General features: G+C 51.5%; 3 non-coding genes across 3 annotated transcripts; 1 reads left to right on the top strand and 2 right to left on the bottom strand.

Annotated features, from left to right (window-relative positions):
* Positions 1-256: 256 nt before the first annotated feature.
* On the bottom strand, positions 257-328 carry TRNAQ-UUG. Its single transcript has one exon. It is a non-coding gene; the product is annotated as a tRNA-Gln (tRNA).
* A 1,642-nt stretch (positions 329-1,970) lies between these two features.
* TRNAF-GAA lies at positions 1,971-2,043 on the bottom strand. The gene has a single exon. It is a non-coding gene; the product is annotated as a tRNA-Phe (tRNA).
* A 3,494-nt stretch (positions 2,044-5,537) lies between these two features.
* On the top strand, positions 5,538-5,609 carry TRNAQ-CUG. Its single transcript has one exon. It is a non-coding gene; the product is annotated as a tRNA-Gln (tRNA).
* The last annotated feature ends 12,802 nt before the right edge of the window (positions 5,610-18,411 follow it).

The raw sequence follows: 18,411 nt of genomic DNA on the forward strand, positions 1-18,411 counted from the left end.
CCAAAGTTGTGGGCATCAGGTGAAGCAGCGAGAAACAACCATCCGGTCAACCCACAGGAATCTCTAGCCAGACTGTTAAGTTCTAGGACCCCACCCTATAGCCGCCAGCCCATTGAACCAGCTGGACCAAAGACCTATCTCCAGTGGGCATCAGTCACCCAGCAGGAGGGAAAAACCTCACTCTAGTTCATCCTGAGAGAAAGTAGCCAAACACATTGAGCTCCAGGGCTTTGTAGCAAAGCAACGTATTGCTACAAGGTCCCACTGAGATTTGAACTCAGATTCCAGGATTCAAAGTCCTGAGTGCTGCCCATTACACCATGGGACCTGCTGCTATTTCATTTTCTAGACCCCTGTGACTCTTGGCTGGTTTGCACTCTGCACTTATTGCTTCCCACCATCAGCTTCCTCTTGCGGGACTCTCTCTCCTCCTCCAGTGACTGTGGTCCTGCACTACCGGATCCGTGGGTCCTGCCCTGAGTCCCCGCATCCCCCTGCTTTGTCTCCGTTCCCTGCAGGCTGCAAAAATGTCAGGGGAGGCCGCCTCCTCCCTTCACTCGATGCTCCCGCTCATATCGGCCAGCTGCAGCCTCATCTCCTGGAACTCAGGCACCTGTCGCTTGATCCGATCGTACAGTCACACGCTGACTGGCTCCCCTGCCTGGATGGTCTTGTGGAAATCCCACAGGTGACACTGCAGGACTTTGCACTGTTGGTTTCTTTAATGTTGTGGTGTTTCCCCAGCCGCAGGAACAAAGCCGCCAACTCCTCCCTCACCGACTCCCACCAATCCCCCTGGTAACCACAGAACCCTCTGATGCTTTCCCGTTCTGCCAACACTACCAGGCCTCGCCCCCCTGCTCCTTTATCTTGCAAGCTCTGGATGTTCAGCTTCCAATGTCCTCTGCCCTGGGTCAGGGAATTGCCCACATTGAGCACACGGTGAGAGCTGCGTGATCCGAACAGTCCATTGGCTCCACCCTGCACTGGGCTGTCGACGTGCTCTCCTTCACGTAAATCCGGTCAGTGCGACTCCTGGCCTGTCCCCGCAGAAAGGTGTATCCCCTCTGCGGCTGGTGTGAGCTCGGGTCAGGGGAATAGGAGGTTACTGCCCACCCTCCACTGGTTCCACTGTGCAGAAACACGTTCTCTAAGCTGACCTCGCTATAGACCTGCACCAGGTAGTGCTCATCGTAGAAGAGTTTCTTCTGACAGTTGGAAAAACAGGACCAGCAGTCCTCAGGCCGGTGCAACAATTGAAATCCCCCCCGACACCGAACACCGTGTGGTCTAGAAGAAGGGAGCCAGTTCCTTCATAGAACTTTCCTTTCATGCCTTAATTGGGGACCATACACACTAGCAGTAACCAGTGCCATGGAGCACAAAGCCAGCAGTAATGCCCTTCCTGGTCGGAGCTCCACCACCTTCTGTACTCGCACCATGAATGTGAAGAACTAGACTCCAACCCCATCATTCTTCCCTGGCCTGGAGGACCAGAGAGATGGGCCCTTCCCCCAATCACCCTCTGCCCATCAAGCTACCCTAGAGTCGTTAATGTGCATTTCCTGAACACCCACCATGGCCAAGTCCAGCTGCTCCAAGACACTGAACATCAAGTGCCTCCTCCTGGGCCCGCAAATCCCTTCCATATGGCCACTTTCACACATGCCCCTTCCCTGGTACTGCCCTCCCTCAGCTGCACAGAAGAGTTTTCATCCTCTATACCTGCCTGTCACTGCCTGGCACCCCCTCTAGCACTCTCTTCCTGCCATATTGGGTCCACCAATAACTCACTTAGGAGAGACAGCTCCTGTCCCTCATTGTTAAATGTCAGGGCAGCCAATTAGGGGCAGAAGCCCACAATATCTTTTCCTATTGCAGAGCCCAAGCTCAGGGACTCACCTTGGGTGCAGGGACCACTGTGCTCCCAGAAAACAAGCCACCACTGTGCAAAGAGGGATGAAACGGCCTACCAAAGCCTGGGATTGAACCAGGGACCTTTAGATCTTCAGTCTAACGCTCTCCCAACTGAGCTACTTTGGCAGCTGCGTGGTAACGTTTTGGCCTGTTGCTTCTCTGCCTGAGATATTTTTGCAGCCGTGGCACACAAAAAGGACGTCATTGTGAGCGGCCCATGAAGACAAGACTCGCTTTTGCCTGCCTTGCTCAGCTTGACTTGCTGCCTCACCCCGTTCCTGCCTCAGTGCCCGGGTTGACCTGGTGGTGGAAGGGGACTGGGGGCCAGTGGCACGGGGACAGTCTTGCCACCACTTGCCACCACCCCCTGTTGTCCTGGCTTCCCCCACTGGGCGTCATTTCGGGAGGGAAGTGGGGCTTCTGCCTCCCCTCCCCGATTTTCACACCGCAGAGGAGTGCGAACAGGAAAACGAACGGCTGCTCCACACCCCCACCGGAGGAACCTGACGCCCTTAGCTGCTCCCCCTGCTCCCCCCCAGCTGTGCTACTGAGTGGAAGCGTCCTGTGCCCATAACACAGAGCTCGATTAATCAAAACCCTCTTCTGCCAGCACCGCGCCTCCTGCGTCTCACACTGGGCCTGCAAGTGAGGGGGCGGCTGGCACAGCACCAAGAGTCTAACCTGTGAGGCAGGAGGCGGCTGACGCCTGCAGCCTGCTGGGAGCTCCCAGAAGTTATTAAGGGACAGAGAGTCCTCAATGCCCTTAGTAACAAGGGTTTGGGGGTCACCGAGGCCAGTAAGGGGGTCACTGTGTCGGCCCTGTAACCCTGGGGTCAGGTCACTGTGCAGCTTTGATCTAGAGCTCAGATCCCAACAACCAACCAGCAGCCCACAGCCTCCCGCTGGGTCTGCCCCACCTGGTTCCTCCTTACAGGCCGACCTTACCCCCCTTCCAGCCCCGGATTCACCCCCTAATCATCCTACTGCCACTCAGAGCCACAGCCGTGGAGGTGCTGAAGGAGGGAGGGGTGACTCTAGGGTGGGGTTCTTCTCTAAAGGTGGCTGGCAGAAAGGTGGTGCTCAGCTCTGTCAGCCACCTGCCCAGCTGCCTCGCTGCCAGGGGATGCAGACGTTTCTGTAAGGCCATTAAATGGGTATTTGGCTTCTGAGTGAATGTGAGGAATGTGCAATCCTGAGAGGGAATTTCCGTCTCTCTTTTTACTGTTCTTCAGGGCCCCAGTGGCCTAATAGATAAGGCATTGGCTTTTTAAGCCAGAGTTTGTGGGTTCAAGCCCCATCTGGGGTGGAAAAACTCCTTCCTTCTTGTATATTGCAACAAAGCCTTGGTGTTATTTTCCCCAAGGAAGCTGGGAGACGTTTGAACCCAAAGTACTGGATCTTGGGAGCAATCCCCCAGAAATGGCATCTTCCACTTGACAAATCCTTTCTAGACCCATCAGTAGCAAACACTTAATACTAGTGTTTGTCTGAGAATAGAAGGAAGGGGAGTGTTTACTCCGACACCTCAGTGAGTGAAACAGACAGAAAGAGCAAGGCTCTCCTGAAAGAGAATGGATCTGTCTGGAGACAAAGCAGAACCTGAGAACAAGCAACAGTGTGAAAAGAAGAACTTCAAATGTGTGTTAGGTGTTAGATAGGTTGGTCTGACAAATTTCAAGAAAATACCAATGCTCTTAGACTGATGCGGACACTGGCTGCTTCTGACCTTTTACTGAGAGTTCATTGGGAAATATTTTCCTTAACTATGTTATGGAATATTGGGTGGGCTATGAAGGCACCATTCCTCCTGCTTTCGCCCTTCGAGACAACACGGCTACATGGCCAGTGCTCACCTTGTAGTCAACTGCTAGAGAAGACAACACAGACAGGGATGGCAGCAGGGCAGACTGGAGCTCCACGGAGATGGTGGGACCAGGACTCATCAACGGGGAGGTGGCCACCCCACCATGCACAAGGCTGAGCCAGCAAATGTGGTGTGTGCTTCACTGTGTCCCTACTCACTGCACATGGTGGTGAAGGGCAGTTACTGAGTTTGGTTGGTCGGGCAAATTTAGGGCTTGGCTACACTTGCAGAGGTAGAGCACTGGGAGTTAAACCACAGCAGGGAAACCGCTGCCGTGTGTTCACACTGACAGCTGCAAGCGCACTGGAGTGGCCACATTAGCAGCTCTGGCAATGCCACAGAGAGCAGTGCACTGTGGTAGCTATCCCAGTGTTCAAGTGGCTGCAATGTGCTTTTCAAATGGGGGGCGGGGGTGGAGTGTGACAGGGAGTGTGTTGTGTGTACATGGGGGGAACGACAGTGTGTTTGGGGGGCTGAGAGTGTGTCAGCATGCTGTCTTGTGTGTTCAGACAGCAGCAGACCCCCACCTCCCCTCATACACACTCACAGCAGCAGCAGCATTCCACACTAATGGTTGCTTTGTCCCGGAGCAGATAAGCAGCCGGCTGTCAGAAACGGAGCTTTGAAAGGGGATATCCGCATGCCTGCAGCCGATTTCAAAACAATGACCAGAGTGGGCACTTGACTTCAGGGGATTATGGGACATTTCCTGAGGCCAAACACAGTGCAGTGATGCAACACATCATCCACACTGATGCCCAGGTATTTCAGCAGGGCTCAGCGAGCTTTATACTTCTCATGGAGGTGGATTACCAGGAGCGCTCCACCTACAGAGCCCAGGTGCTCCATGTGCCTTGCCAGTGTGGACACCTCAGGCGTTAGGGCACCCGGGGCTGCTTTAATGCGCTCTAACTTGCAAGTGTAGCCAAGCCCCTAGACTATGTCACTTGTGTGACTTACTTGGGCTATTGTAATAAATACAATAGACGTGCAATGGTCAGAAATTGCACCAGCAGAGACGTATATTGCAGGGAAACTGTAAGGAAATTAAGAGTTTAAATTATCCTCCACATGTCCCACGTCCCACTAAAATGAATCCAACCCACAGGTCACATGGGCAGAAGTATCAGTGTCAGGATGCTACATTGTTAGCACAGTAAATGAAGCTGCAAAATAAATGATGTTTAAATGACCTCACTCTATTTTTTACAATCCGGTGTTAAGAGGTAATAGATACAGATGGACACCAGGCAGGGTCGCTTGGAGGACGAAGCGTTTATGCTTCCATCCCCCACCACTGTCAAGTTTTAGCCAATTAGGACAAGTCAGCAAATAAGAACAACCTCAGGTCTCAGTAACTGCTGCAGGTAGCAAAGTCCTACAGGGAGCAGTTTCTGGCACTACACCTGCACAGCTCTGCTCCCCGGCTCTTCTCGGGCTCCTGCTCTCTCCTTAGCTCTGCCCCACTCTGGCCCAGGCAGTTCCAGCTCCCACGGAGGATGGGACCCCCTGGCCTGGTGACTCCCTCATTACACTGCCTGGCCTGTCAGTGCGGCTAACTTGGAGCTTTGGCCTCTCCCCATTGCCCCTGGGGACTGTCAGTCTCAGGGGCCTGATTTCCCATTGGCCCTTCACCCTTCTATTGGGACTGGGAACTAGCCAACCAAAAACCCCACTAAGTTTTAAGGGGCCAACAGTCCCTTACTCAAGCCGGCCCCATGAGGGTCACTGGTGTGCAGAGAAGACAGCATGAGCTGGTCCCATGGTGTAATGGGCAGCACTCAGGACTCTGAATCCTACAATCTGAGTTCAAATCTCAGTGGGACCTTGTGGTAAAGCCCTGGAGCTCACACTGCTCCACTTCCTTGTTTCCAGCTCTGCTGGATGGGTCAGGGCTCTAGAACTGGCTACTAACACCTGAGGGTTGGGATTCTCATGGCTTCACCTGGTGCCCACAAGTCTGGCACTTGCCACTGTGCTTTCCCTCTTGCTCACCTGGCGCTTGAAAGAAGCAGGGCCAGGGCCAGGCTTCATAGTCAGGGCTGGGCAGGCGGAAGCCCAGCACCTCTCCTCCTCTGGGCACCTAGAGCAGAGGCGGCTGGTGCTGACAGCTCCAAGGGAAGGCTTAAAAGCCACAGAGGTCAGGGCAAGAGGAGGGCAGGACCATGCCTATGTGTGGCCAGCAGACAGCCACAGGGCCAGCCTGCTCCCTGCTGTGCTGAACCCCACTGAAGGCCTCCCACAGGCCAGCATGCAGGGCGGCTGCTGATGCTCTGTGGCCAACATCAGAAGAGGGTAGGAAAGCAGGGCCAGCCCCCCTGGTGGGACCTCTGACCGTTCCCACTCATGGTGCTGACTTTGGCAGTGGAGCCGTCCATTTTCTTTGGCAAGTCAGGAAGGGCAAAGGCGAGACTGGAAGCACCTGGGGCTCATGCCCCAGCCTTTGTGACGCCCACCCCCCAACTCCTTCCCGGGGCTCTAGCTGAAGCCAGAGCATTGGCCTGAGTGTCCAAGAAGAGGTTCCAGCTGTGAAGAAAGCAGGACTTGCAGCACAAAGTGAGCACAACCATGAGGGGACTCAAATCCTGAATCATCTGATCCACAGGGAGATGCCTTATCCTTTAGGCCACATGATGAGGGGGTGTAAGCTCTTCTTTGGAAAAGATGGACATTGTGTTTCTCAGGTCATCTGCTGAGGGGGCCGAGACTCTCTGGGCACAAGAAGTCGAGTTCCCAGCGAGATGCCAGACTTAATTCTCTGGAGCCAGGTGCAGGGTTTTGGCAGGGAGGCTCCGGCATGGGGGATTGGGGTGCAGCAGACGGACCGGCTTTCTAGGTGTGGAGATTTAGTCGCACTGAGGCAGAGGAGGGAGGAGGAGGAGGAATCCTGTTGACAGGCAGTGGCTGTGCAGAAAAAGAGGAGGGGTTCCTGGGACTTTTTTTGCCTCTCTTTTGCCTGCCTGCTCACTTTTGTAGTGAACAGTAAAGATGTTTTTCAGGTAGCTCAGTTGATAAAGCATCAGGCTCTTAATGTGAGGGTCTGGGGTTCAAGCCCCTGCTCCTGTCTAGGTGTTGCCGGCACATAGGCCCGAGGCGACAGCAACAGTGGTTCATTGCCTGGTGTACTTCACTTCCAATAAACACACCAAGGTGGAGAAGCAAAACCAAGGTTTATTTAAGCCCAAATAAGGTGCAAGGGAGACATAGCAATCTCAAATCCTGCACACAGATACAAACAGCTCTCTCTCTTTATACATGATTTTAGCTAAGCATCTCTATTACCCCCCACTACCTACCCCTCCCTCTACTCACCCCCCCCTCCTCCCCCTCGCGTTCCCATACAGCAAGCACATTATAAAGACTTGGCAGCAAACATATTATCTCGTTAGTAACTTTTCTTGACCGGTCATTCTGTTTCACTCCCTTCAGCCAGGTGCAAGCAGGCTGTATAATTGCCTCCTGGTACTGATAACTAGTTGCCACACATTCCATTCTTTCCATCTGGCCTGTGGGGTTAATTAAAGTCTAAACATGGAAGCGGTTCAGGCAAGCAGAGGACTGATACAGGGAGCCTTCGTTGGCACTGTTGTTTTCCACCCCTCTGTCAACACTGGGCCATGCCTGGTGACACCAACATAGGTACCCAGCTTTTAAGTTGCTTTGTGTGCCAGAAGCCAAACTCTGTTCACAGCCACATGCAGATTCCCAGAAGCTGTGGCCATTTCCTGGAAAGGTTCCTTTCCTTAGCAATCAGGAGAGAGGCCACATCCACAGGAGCAGGTGTAGAAAGTGCAGTCTCTGGCCCCCAGGAAGTGCTCTGGGGCCAGGTGCTGAGAAAGCCCAGAGGGGGAGCAGCAGAGATGGGGGGAAGGGAGAGAGAGAAGCAATGACAACAGAGTACAAGTGTAAAGGGGGCATCTGGTCTGGCTATTGTGGAGAACTTCCCTGGTTTATACACGACCCTGGTGGAATTGGCCAGTGGAAGGATCTGAGTCCCCACCCCCTTACCCAGAGGCTGCCTGACCTCGAGGACTGTTAGGATACAGATATTCAGGCCTGTCTGCAAAGGCCTGTACTTTAAGAATTTAGGTGTATTTTTATCACTTAGCTAGTTATAAAGATATAAAAGAAAGAATAAAAAAATCACTGTCTGTCTGTGTAATGGCCTTCTCTTACTGTGACAATCTGAGGCCTGGTTCTTCGGCTAAGCAGCAAAGGCAGCCATAAGGTGGGAAGTGTATGGTCACATCCTCACATTCCCAACTAGTCACATTGAAATAAGGTGCGATTGGGCTGTTAGGAATACAATCCTGTCCTGATATTCCATCACCTCCAGAGAAAGGGAAACTTAGTTTGGTAGCATCCTGTCTGGCAAGAACTCACTTATCAATAGACACAGCTGGAAAACCCTTATGTCTGTATAGATGTAGTTGTGAAATCCTCCCTTCTGTATTGTTTTGTATGTTTATTTGCATGGTCTCTGTCTGGGTCTGTGATTGTTTCTGTCTGCTGTATAATTAATTTTGTTGGGTGTAACCGGTGAAGGTGGTGGAATATAACCATGTTACAGTATATTAGGACTGGTTAGTCTAGAGAAGGAGTGAGGGTGCCAGGCGGCGCGGTGGTCGGGGCCGCGGGGTGAGTGCCACGCTGAAGCGCTGCCTGCCCCCCCTTCTCTCTCCCCCCGCTCCCTCCCCTTCCCCCCCACTAGACCGGGTGCGCACTCTGCAGCACAGGGAGTCCCCTGGCTCCGGCCGCCCTGTGGGGTTTTTTTTTTTGTTTTGCCCCTGCTTTGCCGGCCATGCCGTTGTTTTTCCCCCCATCCCCCTGCTTTGCTGCTCCAGCCCCACCGTTTTTGTGTTGTCCCCCGCCCCCCACTTTGCTGCTCCAGCTGTGCCGTGTCCCTCCCCCCCAGCTTTGCTGCTCCAGCCCCACCATTTTTGTGTTGTCCCCCGCCCCACACTTTGCCACTCCAGCCACATCGTGTCCCCCCCGCTTTGCCGCTCCACCCGTGCCGTTTCCCCCCCCCCCCGTTTTGTTGCTCCGGTGGCCCCACCCCATTTTTTTTTGCTTGGGGCGGCAAAAGCCAGAGCCGGCCCTGCCCACACCTGACTCCCTGCCATCTTTACAGGGGCCTGACAAGCTTTACTTGTGTTTGGATTCTGCAAAGCAGAGGAGCAGGTGACATTTTCCTTCCAAGTTGTGTGTGAGTGAATCTTTGGCCAGGTCTGCACTACAAAGTTGTTTCAGCAGAATTATATTGCTCAGGTGTGTGAAAAACACACAACGCTCCCTCGGTCGGCAGCTTGTGGCTGGTGCACACACTGCAATGCCACGTCTGGTGACAAAACTGCCCTGTTTTGGTGACAAAATAAAACGACTTTGATGAGAGGTCTAGAGCTTTTTGCAGCAAACTTAAAGTGACAGAGTAGATGCTGCTGTTCATTATATCACCATAACTGGCCTCCTCCAGTATCCCACAATGCCCGCCGTGAACTCGCCTGCCCTGCATTCCTGCTACAGAGCCATGAGCCCCTCCCCTTTCATCGCTCCGGGAAGTTCTGACAGCTGAGCCTGCTGCTCTGCTCCTGCAGCCAGGAGCAAATCACTGCCGTGGATGCTGCTCTCTCCCGCCCTGCAAACACAGAGCAGGGTGGTGGGAACTTCCTTACATTGGGGGGGGGGGCACCGGCATCCGAACTGTGATGCCCCCAGGACACCCCTTCCATCAAGGAGGCTCTTACCTTCTAAACAGGGACGGCTGTTTTCTAGTAAAATCACTAAGAGGGAAGGAGAAAACTCGAAAGAGGTTCCTCCTGGCGCTCACGTATGTGAACCTGAATACTCTCTCAGTCCTCAAAGAGAGACCTGGAGAAGGAGACTTGCTGAAGCAAAGCCACAGGGGTCTCTGAGGTTTCCCTGGCCCCTCGCCCCTGTCCTGCCTGGCTGATGTCAGCATCTCTCTGTGAGGTCACCACCTCCCCACCACCTTTGACCAATAGTCTGAGGTCCTGCAAAAGGCCTTTGTGATGTCACTGCCACACCCCTCCCTTGCTGTGCTAATGTCCTGCCCCTGCCCAGGCACTTGGGAGGTTTGAGCTACTCCCTGTGGATCACCCCACTCAAGGAGCGTTCGTTCTAGGCAGCAGGCCGGCTAGACAGGAAAACATCAGACGCTGCTCCCAATGCTACACTCAGTTTTTCAGAAATTAGTCGACTTTATGGCCAGAAGAGACCATTAGAGCATCTAATCTGACCCCCTGCATATCACAGGCCTCCTGTATGACACAGTAGCTACTTTTGGGGGCAACACATTCCAGAAAGGCCTGTGGTCTTCATTAAATGACATCAAGAGATGGTGAATCCACCACTTTCCTTGGTAGCTTGTTCCTGTGGTGAATCATCCTCGCTGTTGAATATTTGTGCCTTAGTTGTAAATGAATATGAATTTGTCTCTTTTCACCTTCCAGCCATTGGGTCTTGTTATGCCTTTCTCTGCGAGATTAAAGAGCCCTTTCATACCCAATCTTTTCTCTCCATTAAGGCCCTTTAACACTTCAATGAAGTCACTTTTCATTCATGAAGGACCCCCCGCCGCCGAATTGCCGCCGAAGACCCAGAGTGGAAGAATCTCCGGAGGCCCGGACCCCACGAGAGTTTTCCAGAGCTCCCGGAGTTAGTGAAGGGACCCCGCACCAGGAGCCCCAAAAAACTCTTGTGGGGGCCCCTGCGGGGACCAGGGCAAATTGCCCCACTTACTCCACCATCTGGGCGGCCCTGATGGGACCTGGAGCTACTGTTATTTCAGGACTCCTGTGAGACCCTCAGCTGGTTGGTTTGCACTCTGCTCTCGGGACTCTCTCTCCTCCTCCCTCTCTGCTGCTCTCCTCCCCTAGACATTGAATCCAGCCCTTGCTGCTGCCGACACCAACTGGCAGAAGGGCCTATAAGTCCCCTGCCTGAGGGGAGGCCAATGCATGTGGTCGGCCATAAGCAATATGATATTTTCTGTCTTATTCTCTATCCCTTTCTTAATGATTCCCAAGATTCTCTTTGCTTTTTTGCCCGTCGTTGCACACTGAGTGGATGTTTTCAGAGAACTATCCGCAGTGACTCCAAAATCCCTCACTTGAGTGGCAACAACTATTTTTGGCCTCGTCATTTTATATGTATAGTTGGGATTATGTTTTCCAATGTGCATCACTTTGCATTTATCAACAAATCTGCCATTTTGTTGCCCTTTCACCCAGTTTTGTGAGCTCTTTTAGTAACTCTTCGCAGGCTGCTTTGGACTTAACTTTCCTGAGTAGTTTTGGATCATCTGCAAATTTAGCCACCTCACTGTTTACCCCTTTTTCCAGATCATTTATGAATATGTTGAATAGCACTTGTCCCAGAGCCCCTGGGGGGCACCACTATTGACCTCTCTGCATTTTGAAAACTAACCATTTATTCCTACCTTGTAATCAGTTATTTACCCATGAGAGGACCTTCCCTCTCATTCCATGAGAGTGTAATAGAGCAGAATAGGGCTTCCTTGGGTGTGGGCGTGAATTGACAATATATCAGGGGGTTGTGCACATTTATTGTCCTGGTGAAAAAGTGTGTCTGATACTCAGTCTTTGCTGCTCCTGCCGGCTGTGACTGCTGAGGACATTTTCCTTCTCTGCTCCAGGGTCTCTCTTCTGCCAGATTCTCAAAAAGTCAGGCCCCCTGCAGACTATGGCAGAGCAGTTTGCTAATAGGCTGCAGGACTCACCACGTAAGAATATAGCTGCTGTAGCACCTTGACTGTCCATGGGCCAAATCCTGCAGCCCTGGATAACCTCCCACTGATGGCAATGGGAATTGAGCCTTTGTAACTAGCTGCTGGTACCTGAGGTCTCAGTTACAGATTAAACTGGTGGCAAACACAGCTTCAGCCAAAGAAGAGAAGGATGTAAATGAAAGAGCAAAGCTGGCCCTGGGGAGCTGCTGCAGTCCCGTCACCACAGCTGGAAGGGAGAAGAGGAAAAACTCCCTAAAGTGCTGGGAGCAGCCCTGAGAACAGGAAAATTATCAGTGAGATCAGTAGCAATAACTATGAAATAACGGAGTGCTTTCTCCTCTGTGCCGACATGGCTGAATTGTGTTACTTTACTGTGAGAATAAGCTTTAAAATATCCTGCTCTAATGTCAGGATGGGTCTGTAACCATAACTGGACTCTGTGGGAAGTGGCCTCTGGATATTGGCCTTTGGGCAGAGCTGGCTGAAGCGCCTTCCTACCCACCAGGAGATCCTGGCTTGGCTTGCCAGTTCTTCCTTGCTGAACCTGGCTTTTCTGTCAGGCTCCTTTCTTTTATTTCTTCTCATGAAAAGAAAAGACCTCACTGCACAATCCTTGTAAGTGCTTGTTCAAGACACAGAGACCCTTCCTTGTAGCTAAGTCTTGGAAAGTGTTAAGTGGTAAATCTGGAGCTGATGGAAAGGTTACCATGACTCAGAGTTGAGCTGAAGCTGCTGTGACTGAAACACAGAGCACTAATCAGTATCTGATCACAGCAGCTTGTGGGAGAAGCACATGTTAGAAGCCCTCTGTCAGCTCAGCTGTGGCTTTCTGTGCATTGAGCCAGCCTGCTCAAGGTCTGCAAGTCTTGAGGGAAATGGGGAACATTTTTACTTTGGAATTTGAAGGTGTAGTCTTGGACCATCAAGTGGAGTGGTTGCAAATGGTTTGCTGGGGAAGGCACCATGGCTTAGTAGGCTAAAGCACCTGTCTAGTAAACAGGAAATCCCAGGTTCAACTCCCAGTGGTGCCTTGTTCTATTGCTTTTGTCTCCTCTGCTCACATTTTCCTGTCTCTTCCTAGGAAACAGAAGAGACCTCCCTTGACAATCCAAGTAATTGCTTGTGAAGGAAAAGGCTTCTTTCCAACAGAGCATTGGAGAGAATCAAATCCTCAGTCTGGTGTTGATGAAAAGGCTATTGGCATTGGCAAGGAGGTTGCTCCAGCTGCAATTTGCTGTGACAGGAGACCCTGTGTTGTGCGGCCATTCAATTCACTGGGGATATCTGTGCACAGAGCCCCTTCTAGAGGGTTCTCTGCAGGGCTTGCAGGAAATGGAGAATTACTGTCCTTTCACCTTTCATGTTAGTGTTGATGAAAAATGGAGCAGTTAGGGGAGAAGTCCCAGAACGTGGCACCATGGCAGAGCTTGCCAAGAGAGCTGCTGGATAAAGAGCAGATTCAGGATCCAGCATCCAGTGCTGCCTTGCTGAACGTGCCTCCTCTTGTCCCCTTTTGGTCAATCTTTTTTGTTAAGGGAGAAGCTCGACTCTGGCTAGCCATACAAATGCTTGCAAAAGAAACGGGTCTTTTTGCTGACAACTGTCAAAAGGAGGCTTTGGATAAACATGGAAACAAGGTCAAGGTCACTGTAACTCATCTTGCATGTGCAGCTGCTGAAGCTACAAGGCAGAGCACTAAGCACAGTATTACCACGGCTGGTCACAGCAGGGTCTCTGTGTGGTGGGATCCGCGGGGTACAATCCCAAACTGTGGAACTGCTCTGTCCTCTTATCTCTCCAGCCTGGGCTGTGTCTTACAATGCTGCACTAGTGACAAGCAGCAAAACCCGCTCCATGTGCTGTGATCACTCAGCCAACAACATGCAGCAATGCACCCAACTAAGTTGCATGAATGCTCTATAAGCCACTCCTCAATTATACGTAGAGAGATACCAGCATATCTCCCCAGCCCTCAGCCTTGCACCTCAGAAATGTACCGTCTTACACTGCTCAAAACCTCTTGAAAAGTGCAAGCTCATTAATTAATTCACCACTTCCTCAAAAAGAAAGTGAACATGCACCAGCCTTTTTAATCTGAGCAGCTTTCCCAAGCACTTTGGACAATTTCACAAGTAAGTTTAAAACATTAAAATAAGTTTATTAACTACAGAAAGATAGATTGTAAGTGATTATAAGTGTTAGGCAGAGAGGTCAAAGTTGGTTACATAAATGAAAATAGAATCTTAGTGTGACATTCTAGACCTTTGGGGGAGCGGCTGTAACCCCCATATTCCTCATTTTCATATAATCATGATCTTACATATAGAGCATGACTTGTAAGGTATCAGGGGAAAGGATATGGTCTGCTGAAAGTCATTTCTCTACCCATCTATGTATACTATTCATGCATATGAAGTTATGAGAATTGTGCAGTATGGTTGTCACTATGCTGTAAGTTGGGGAAATCAGCCATCACCTGCACGAGGCCACACGAAGGGAATTGCTCAGCCTTGCTTGGAGAGACGCAGTGATGCTAACCTGACTCTGAAGAGGGCGACAAAGCCAATGGGGAAGGAAGGACATGATAAAAGGAGAGACATTCGCTATGCTTTATCTCTCTCTTCCACCTCTACCTACAGCCATCACCACACCAAGCGACTGAAGAGCTGATCAAAGGGGAGACCCCAGCTGAAAAGCAACCAGCCAGCCTGTGGTGAGAAGCATCTAAGTTTGTAAGGGCACTGAAAGGGTTAAGATCAGCTTAGAATGTGTTTTGCTTTTATTTCACAAAATCAGCCAGGAGTCTGGTGACACCTTAAGGACTAAGAGATTTATTTGGGCATAAGCGTTTGTGGGTCAAAAACCCACTTCCCCAGATGCATGGGGTGAAAATTGCAGATACAGACATAAATATATATTGGAACATGACATGAAGGGAGTTACCTTACAAGGCGAGAACCAGTGTTATAGGCCAATTCAGTCAGGGTGGATGCAGTCCACTGCCAATAATTGCTGGGGAGGTGTCAATACCAAGAGAGGGAAAATTGCTTTTGTAGTGAGCCAGCCACTCCCAGTCCCTATTCAAGCTCAAATTAATGGTGTTAAGTCTGCAAATAAATTGTAATTCTGCAGATTCTCTTTGACGTCTGTTTTTGAAGTTTTTTGAACGGCTACTTTTAAATGTTAATGAATGTGAATGTGTGAATGTGTTAGTGAATGTGTAAATGGATTAGCAACTGTGCAAGTCCCATATGGTCAGGATTCCTGGTTTTCACCCAGATGGCCTGGGTTCAATTCCCAGTGTGGGAATAGTCCAGAGCTTTTGCTCAGAGGGGAGGCAGGAAATGAAAGGAATGGGAAGGGATCCTGCCAGCAGGGGAGTTGGACAGTGTTCAGAGGGGATCCCAGAAGTAGGGGTGGGGGCAGTAGCATAGCTGGCGGGATTCAGCAGAAGCAGCCACTTCCCATCAGGCTGGCAGGCGCGGAAGCGGTGCCTGCCAGCTGCACGGCCAGAGGAGCTGCAGGGCGGCAGCAGCAGGCCGCCGTGGAAGCTGCGCCTGCTGGCCGGTGCAGACACAGCCAAGCGCTGGGACAGGAGCTGGGGATGGGCGGCAGCACAGGAGGGAAGGTGAGCAGCGGGGGAGGTTCTGGTCTGAGGGCGTGGCCAGAGGAGGAGCCAAGGGGGGGGCGCCTTTTTATGTTTTTTGCTCCCCCTATGCTGAAAACCTGGCTACGCCACTGGGTGGGGGGCAGAGGTCTGAGGGGAGGTCAGGGAAGGATCCCAGCTGTATGGGAAGTTGACACTCTGGAGAGCACAGGCCTGGCACGGGGAATGGAAAGAGGGAATGTGTCTCTCTAAACTCACCACCGGCAGACTCGGCAGGACTGGAAGAATTATGTGTTTGTTGGTAAATGTCAATTTCTGTGGAAACACACAACCCAATGGCAAAATATTTCCATCGATAATAATCAAAATTGACAGATGGGCAAAGTAAGAAACATGCTGCTTGAGAACGTGTCCTGTTCTAATCCTATGGGGGTCCCTTCTGCCTTAGGCACCACCCTGTGGGCGTTTCATTTCCCTTCCCATTTTCACACAGAGACACAATTTCCTTTGCATGGATCCATGAACAGCAAAACCTCCCTGTGTCTCTTGTCTGAGCCAGGGCATTCGATTCCAGTGAACCCTTCTCTCCTGCAATGGCAATGCTCAAACAGAGGGGACGTGTCCACCTTCACCCCCCGCCCCCCGGCAGTGAGATATTTTCTCTCCTTTTCATGCTGCTGTTGTTATTCCATGAGTCATCAAGGATGGAATAAAAAGCTGAGGTTACTCCAGGGTGAGGAAAGAAAGGAGCCACCAACTCCCTGAAAAATCTCAGTGCCCAGAAAAAACCTGCCCTGCTATTGGAATCACAGAGGTGCTGGCGATATGATGGGAAAAGGGACTGTCTGAATTGTCAAGGCAGCGAATGAACAATCTACAGCAGCATCATTAACCACAGACACACTCTAGCCATGCTCCAGCCAGTAGGGAAATGGGCAGGAATTCTTGCTGTTCAGCCATGGCCACACGTACAGAGCTGCACAGCAGTGAGTGTGCTGGGGAAGCTGGTCTGAGCAATTGGAAATGACCCTTCAGTGAGAACAGAGCCATAGTGTAGAAAGGCCCCTGTGTTAAGTGGGTGTGATGAGGGCTTAGGGAGCTGGGCTATGACACCATAGGGGTTTTTCTGTGGAGGTTTGATTCTTGCCAGCTAGGCAAGGCTGATGTGTGGTTTCTTCATGGCTGTACTTTCAGTGATGCAGGTTTCTCTATCCCATTGTTCCATAATTATAATCAGCCAATCAGAACCTCTCCATAGACCCCTTACACAACAACCTTTCTACCATATTGGCTGCAAATATAGAACAGTGGTCGCAACGGTGATCTATACAGTTACAGATTATGTCAATAACGTCACAGGAGGTGACACAGCATCAGTGAGACTGATGCTGGAATACTGCCTCCAGTTCGGATGTCCTCATTTGGAAAAGATGTTGTGAAACTGGAGCTGGGGCAGCAAAGAGCCACCAAATGTTCTGAGGGCTGGAGAAAAATGCCTTCTAGTGAGCTATTGAAAGAGCTCAACCTGTTTAGCTTATCAAAAGAAGATTGGCAGGTGACTTCAATGAAGTGTTGAAGGGCCTTAATGGAGAGAAAAGATTGAGTATTAAAGGGCTCTTTAATCGAGCAGAGAAAGGCATAACAAGACCCAATGGCTGGAAGGTGAAAAGAGACAAATTCATATTACAACTAAGGCACAAATATTCAACAGCGAGGATGATTCACCACAGGAACAAGCTACCAAGGAAAGTGGTGGATTCTCCATCTCCTGATGTCATTTAATGAAGACTAGATGCCTTTCTGGAATGTGTTTGCCCCAAAAGTAGCTCTTGTGTCATACAGAGGCCTGTGATATGCAGGGGGGCAGAATAGATGCTCTAATGGTCTCTTCTGGCCATCAAGTCGACTAATTTCTGAAAAACTGAGTGTAGCATTGGGAGCAGCGTCTGATGTTTTCCTGTCTAGCCGGCTTGCTGCCTAGAACGAACGCTCCTTGAGTGGGGTGACCACAGGGAGTAGCTCAAACCTCCAAATTGCCTGGCCAGGGGCAGGACATTAGCACAGCAAGGGAGGGGTGTGGCAGTGACATCACAAAGGCCTTTTGCAGGACCTCAGACTATTGGTCAAAGGTGGTGGGGAGGTGGTGACCTCACAGAGAGATGCTGACATCAGCCAGGCAGGACAGGGGCGGGGGGCCAGGGAAACCTCAGAGACCCCTGTGGCTTTGCTTCAGCAAGTCTCCTTCTCCAGGTCTCTCTTTGAGGACTGAGAGAGTATTCGGGTTCACGGACGTGAGCGCCAGGAGGAACCTCTTTTGAGTTTTCTCCTCCCCTTTTCCTGATTTTACTAGAAAACAGCTGTCCCTGTTTAGAAGGTAAGAGCCTCCTCGAGGTTTGAAACCTGTTCAGTCTGATCCATCTGGTGACCGTTGAATTCTAGGCATGGAAACCACGAGCTTAAGGAGGCAGAATTTTATTCTGCACCTGGGATTTTGTCCCTTAGAATCACTGGGGATATTAGGGTTTGTCCTTTTTGTTTCACCTTTTCCTCCATCCATCCATCCCTCCCTCCTTTCTCTTTGTCTCTTGCTTCTTTTGTCCTTTCACCTGTTCCCCTCCAACACCAGGAGCGAGGGGTGTGTGTGTGTGTGTTGCGGGGGAGCAGTGTGGTTTTTCCCCGTGTAACCAGCACCAGACCTGGCACCACCCCCAGCTCTGCACCCTTCCTGCCACTGCGACCCCATCTCACCTCCTGACCCTGGCTGGGCGCCCCTGGCCCTTCGTAGCAGGGGGCTGTGCAGGAGGGTCTCCTTGCAACCATGAGTGGGTGTCTGGTGGGTGCTGTCACTTCTGCCAGAGACCCCCAAGAAATTCACTAGCTTCCTCCGCATGCGGGGAGGGGCTCCTACTTTCTGACTTGGGGAGGGGAGGAGATTCCGTGATGTCAGAGCCCATGGGGGGAGGGGTTCAAATCACGAGTCTGGAGTAGCAGGGCGACCCCCCCCCCAGTCAGATTCTGCTAGGGGGCTGGGCTGGGATCTGTAGGGAGGGAGACACAGGAAAAAGCAGCCACTACTATGGAACCCAGGAGTCCTGGCTCCCAGTCCCCCTGCTCTCACCTCTAGACCCCCCTCCACTCCCAGAGCCAGGGATAGAACCCAGAGGTCCTGGTGCCCAGCCGCCTCCCTGCTCTGACCACTAGACTCCACTCCCCTTTTAGGCTTGCTGCCTCTTCTATCCACCCAACCCACCTGTC

The sequence above is a fragment of the Mauremys mutica genome, chromosome 23 (genome assembly GCF_020497125.1).
Source record: "Mauremys mutica isolate MM-2020 ecotype Southern chromosome 23, ASM2049712v1, whole genome shotgun sequence".
Taxonomy (NCBI): Eukaryota; Metazoa; Chordata; order Testudines; family Geoemydidae; genus Mauremys; species Mauremys mutica.